We start from the raw sequence: 6035 nt of genomic DNA, 5'->3' as shown, positions 1-6035 counted from the left end.
CCAACCTGCATCAGCTGGAAACTGCTGATAGCAATTGGGCTTTTATTGGATGGAGGGGGGAAAGAAGGGATCAAAGAAACAAGCGCAGGCTGGGTGGCTGCAGGCTGTTTTTCAATTAACCCTCTGGAAAGGAAAAAGGCCTTGAAATACCTGGAAATAAAAGCCACATTTTCACCACACCTGCACGCCTTTCCAGGATCTTGAGATGCCTTCTCTTTCATTTTGGAGTCCTGGATTTGAGCCAGCTGCCAAAATAAAGGAGTGAAATGAGAAATGAACAATGCTTTCGATTTCATTTCTCTCTCTGTTTCTCTCCCCCACCAGACTTAAATTCATTTCTGCATCTGTTTGTGACTGGATAAGAAGAAACCCTCAAGGAAATTTATCAGCATTTTAGTGTGAATTTCACCTAATATTTTGGGCTCCTTTTTGGGGGAGAAAGGGCAGGATATAAATTCAATAAATAAATAATGTACACGTTTTTATAAGCAGCTTTAACTAATATACACGTTATTGCAAGTGATTTCCCCTAATGGAAAGGATCTTTTTGTATGTTACTTTACTAATGCGTGCCTTTTCAATATATGTGTTTTTGTATAAACATTGTCTGCCTGCACTGCAAAATTTGAGGCACTGTGAACGTTGAAGGGCAGCTGTGTTTGGATTCACACACTGATCTGAAAAGTGTGAATTTGTTTCTCGTTAAAATGTAAGCAAAACGGCAACTCTCCCACATCCCTGGGCCAGATCACTATTCCTGGGCCTTTTTAAAATGCCGTGCCTCACACCCTCTTTTTCTGCTGTGATCAGCGTTGCCATTATTTTGTATTTACAGTCGTACCTTGGATCTCAAACACCTTGGTACTCGGACGTTTTGGCTCCCGAATGCCACAAACCTGGAAGTGAGTGTTCCAGTTTGTGAACGTTTTTTGGAACCTGAACATCTGATGGAGCTTCCTGCAGCGAATCAGAAGCCGTGCTTTGGTTTCCAAATGTTATGGAAGTCGAAAGGACTTCCGGAACAGATTCTGTTCAACTTCCAAGGCATGACTGTATAGGGTACTTTAATATTTGGGGTGCTTGACAAGAGAGGCAGCCTAAAGGTACATTGCGGTCTACCACAAGTTCTCTGGGTAATTGGCAGAAAATCAGTAATGGCCTGACTTCCTAAGATTTCAGCAGTAGCAGTAAAGCTGCAAGTAAAAAAACAACCACCCTGTTGTATCTGCTCCTCTTGGTGTTTATCTTTTGCATGGTGTTCTAAACAAGCTGTCAACTTTTCCCTTTTCTTGTGAGGAATCCTATTCAGAATAAGGGAATTTCCTTTAAAAAACGGAAACGTTGACAGCTGTCGTTCTAAATAAATTTTGCTACTAGTTGCGGATACAGTAGTCCTGGCTTCCATCCAGCCCACCATGACATAGGCTCTTACTCCTTTATCACGACAGATAAGAGATAAGAGGTTCAGTAAATGAGTCACAGCAGCTTCTACGTCCAGGTTTGATGATGGGAAAGCCAAGGTTAGACAGACTAGAAGGATTGGTCCAAGTTCGAGGAGTCCCTAGATATAGGCAAGGAGGTCAAAACTGCATGGAAGCCACAAAATTGTCCCAATGGGTTGGCACACCCACCCACCAAGCTTTTAAAGATCAGGCAAGGTGCTCTCACTTGCCCTTGTGCCTAGCTAGATTGTCAAGTGTGCAGACACTCCCTGTGCCAGGGAGGGTGTGTCTAGGTCCTGGGTGACCAGACTGTCCCTTTCCCTTCTGACTCCAGTTCCTCTACCCCCAGATTCCATTGCTTTGCTCCTTTCTCCTGGTAGGAAGAAGGGACCTGGGAGTCTTGCCTCCCCTGTCATGGCAGCTGGATCTGGGGAGGGGGAAAGTACCTACCTTCTCCAGCCATTGTTCCCTGGTCTCAGTGCTCCCTCCCCATGTTACCCTCGTATTCTCCCTGTTTCAGCCTTCCACTCCACTTCTGAGACACATGATACCTGAGGATGACTGACGAGAGCATTGTTTTACCGTATTTTTTGCTCCATAAGACACACTTTTTTCCTCCTAAAAAGTAAGGGGAAATGTGAGTGCGTCTTATGGAACGAATGGCGCTGTGCAAAGAGGAAGAACTGTGCAGCGCCCCTTCAGCGACGCGCCTGTCCTGCGAAGCTAGAGGAGGAAAAGAAGGGGCTCCTTCTGCTCCTCCTCCCGCTTCGCTGAAGGGGCACTGCACAGTTCTCCCTCTATGCGCAGCGCCCCTTCAGCCAAGCGCCGTTCCTGGCTTCTGCCTTAGTCGCGCGCAGCCTCTTTGGGCAGGGGGAGCCTTCATCCTGCTCCCTTAAGAGGCTTGGTACAGCTATCCCAGAAGCCAGAACAGCCAGAGGCTATCCCAGAAGCCAGATCCCTCTTGCTGTTCTGGCTTCTGGGATTCAGAATATTTTTTTTCCTGTTTTCCTCCTCCCAAAACTAGGTGTGCCTTATGGTCTGGTGCGTCTTATGGAGTGAAAAATACGGTGCTTTATACAGCTTAGGGAGAGAGAATCTGTGCCCACCCCCTCCTCCAGATTAGCCTCCCCCAACCTGATGCTCTCCTGTTTTGGTTGGACTCCAGCTCCCATCAGCCCCAGTCAGCATGGCCAATGGAACCAAGGATGCTGGGAGTTGCTGTTGACATCTGTTTGTTTCAAGAGATGATGGAGTGTGAGGATGAAATCAAGCTGCTGCATTAGCGGCACTGAAGTGACCTCTCCGCAGTGCAAGCCTGGGCAGTGTGTATAATAATAATAGACTAACAATAATTTATTATTTATATCCCGCCCATCTGGCTGGGTCCCCCCAGCCACTCTGGGCGGCTTCCAACAAAACACTAAAATACAATAACCTATTAAACATTAAAAGCTTCCCTAAGCAGGGCTGCCTTTAGATGTCTTCTAAAAGTTTGGTAGTTATTTTTCTCTTTGACAACTGGTGGGAGGGCTTTCCACAGAGCGGGTGCCACTACCAAGAAGGCCCTCTGCCTGGTTCCCTGTAACTTGGCTCCTCGCAGTGAGGGAACCGCCAGAAGGCCCTCGGTGCTGGACCTCAGTGTCCGGGCAGAATGATGGAGGTGGAGACGCTCCTTTAGGTATACTGGACCGAGGCCGTTTAGGGCTTTAAATGTCTGGAGGTCCTGGGCTACCCAGATGACAAGACCCCCTTCTGGGCCTCACTGGTGTGGTCCAAAGGAAAGCAGAGCAAGATGTTTGGCACCAGCTTGGCTGCAGGAGTAGCTGGAAGGAGGTGTGCAAGGCACCATTCAGCTGTCTTAAACTCCAGATTTGTTTAGGCTTTACTCCTTAGCCTTCTCTTCTCCTGAAGGTATCCTGCAAGGCAGCAGTGGTTTCGGATCAGAGTTATCCTTCTCCTAAATGGAACCTTGGCTACCTTCCCAGGTTGATGAGCCCCATCTGCCCCTTTGTAGTTGTAGTCCAACAATAAGGTAAAGGTAAAGGGACCCCTGACCATTAGGTCGAGTCGTGGCCAACTCTGGAATTGCGGCGCCCATCTCACTTTACTGACCGAGGGAGCCGGCGTACAGCTTCCGGGTCATGTGGCCAGCATGACTAAGCCGCTTCTGGCAAACCAGAGCAGCGCACGGAAACACTGTTTACCTTCCCGCCGGAGCGGTACCTATTTATCTACTTGCACTTTGATGTGCTTTCGAACTGCTAGGTTGGCAGGAGCAGGGACCGAGCAACGGGAGCTCACCTTGTCACGGGTATTCGAACCACTGACCTTCTGATCAGCAACTCCTAGGCTCTGTGGTTTAACCCACAGCGCCACCCGCATCCTAAGTCCAACAATACTTGGAGAGTATTGACATTTAGAAGACATCTGAAGGCAGCCCTGTTTAGGGAAGTTTTTAACGACTGATGTTTTAATATATTTTTAATCTTTTGTTGGAAGCCGCCCAGAGTAGCTGGGGAAACCCAGCCAGATGGGCAGGGTAGAAATAATAAATTATATTATTATTATTATTATTATTAAAGGTTAGCTACCAATGCCCTGTGGTAGGAATGGAAGGTTATGTCAATTTCACTTATCTCAGTTTCTCATTTCCCCAAATTTAAATTCAGTTCTCCACATTTTGCAACGTTTTGAGGGTTTTTTTTTTTTAAATCCTCATAAACATTCACCTGCAAATTTTGTGCACATTTCTCCTAACATATACATTTTTAATATGCAGTTCTAATGTGCCTATCTTTGCAAGCAGTTTGTCTAATATAATGCATTTTGCATGTAATTTTCACTAATATTTTCATGCACCTTTCCCCCTAATCTGATCTATGCATTTTTAGAAACAATCGATGTGAGAACTGCATTGCAACATTTCAGATAAGCCTGAATTTCCAAGGATAGCTGTGTCTCGCTTTGCATTTTGTTTTGGAAGGTATGGATTTGATAGATTTGACTTTAAACATGCATTGAATCAGATTTCTTTTCCACCCCTAGCCTGACTGTGTGAAAAATAGAATTGCACCATGGGAAGAAAACCCTGGGAAGGGCTAGGAGGAACAGAAGCTATGCAAGGAAAAGGCAAATATTGTAAAGAGGTTGTTACAATATAAAAACAAACTGGGTCAAGGTTGCTTTTGCTTCAGATGCAGCTAGAACAAATGCTGTGGTTGTTCATGTTATGGTCATGTTTATTATACAGTACTTTTTTTTTTTAAACTGGTGGAACAGGAAGGGAGTCAGAGAGCAGGGGTCCGATCTTAATGGAGACAATATTAGGAGTTAAGCATACATGGGTGGATTTACACAAGAACAAAATAATGTAAGAAGTGTTAAGTATAGTAATTTAATTCACTGAAATTGTAAATGCATCACTATGTGCTTGAATTTGATTGGTTGGTAACTGAATTCTGGACATAGCTGTCAATGTTTCCCTTTTTTAAAGGGAAATTCCCTTATTCCGAATAGGATTCCTCGCAAGAAAAGGCAAAAGTTGACAGCTATTATTCTGGAGAGTTCTCTAGTACAGTGGTACCTCGGGTTACAGACGCTTCAGGTTACAGACTCCGCTAACCCAGAAATAGTACCTCAGGTTAAGAACTTTGCTTCAGGATGAGAACAGAAATCGTGCTCCGGCGGCATGGCGGCAGCAGGAGACCCCATTAGCTAAAGTGGTACCTCAGGTTAAGAACAGTTTCAGGTTAAGAACGGACTTCTGGAATGAATTAAGTTCTTAACCCGAGGTACCACTGTAGTTCTTATATGACTGGCTAACGGTCACATGAGAGGCATCTAGCGAAGCGGAGACTCCATTTTATGTGAAGCAAGATGACTGTATTTTAGAATCCACTGTGAAGCATGTGACTGTAAATATTATGCTTTAATTCGTCAATAACTATAGGTTTCTGCAAGCAAAGTTTTTGAATGTTGAAGTCTGGACATTGGTTTAATTACCAAAGTAGGGTGTCAGTCATGATTAGAGCTTCTTAGCTGCGGTTTCGCTACTCTGGTCTCAACAAAAAGAGCCTTCTGGATCAGGCCAATGATCCATCTAGTCCAGCATCCTGTTCTCACAAAGACCAACCTACAAGCAGGATTCGACCACAAGAGCATTCTCCCATCCTCTGGTTTCCAGCAACCAGAGCCATAACAGTTGCAGTTCCAAACGTAGGACCTGTTTGCTTCTGTTTGTTTTTGCCACCTATGTAAACCTGACTGCAGAAGACTTGCACTGCCATTGACACACGTCCCATCCCCCTGTCCCCCTACTCATTCACAAGTGATTTTCTACTAGAGCTGCAAAGCGGACTTCAGCATCTTGTTCTCACAGTGGCCAACCAGTTTCCTGTAGGAAACCTTCAAGCAGGATCAGGGCCGGATTAAGGTTTGATGAGGCCCTAAACTACTGAAGGTAATGGGGCCTTTTGTACGTCCAGCTGTCCTTTGTTCAACAACAAATTGCCGCTGTTTTTGTGTGTTGAACATATGCTATAAGGTAATTTATAGACCTAACAGGTATCTAAAGCCATTTGCACATGTTGCCAT

This window comes from Podarcis raffonei, chromosome 16, assembly GCF_027172205.1.
Source record: "Podarcis raffonei isolate rPodRaf1 chromosome 16, rPodRaf1.pri, whole genome shotgun sequence".
Lineage (NCBI taxonomy): Eukaryota > Metazoa > Chordata > Lepidosauria > Squamata > Lacertidae > Podarcis > Podarcis raffonei.
This window is presented reverse-complemented; position numbering follows the sequence as displayed.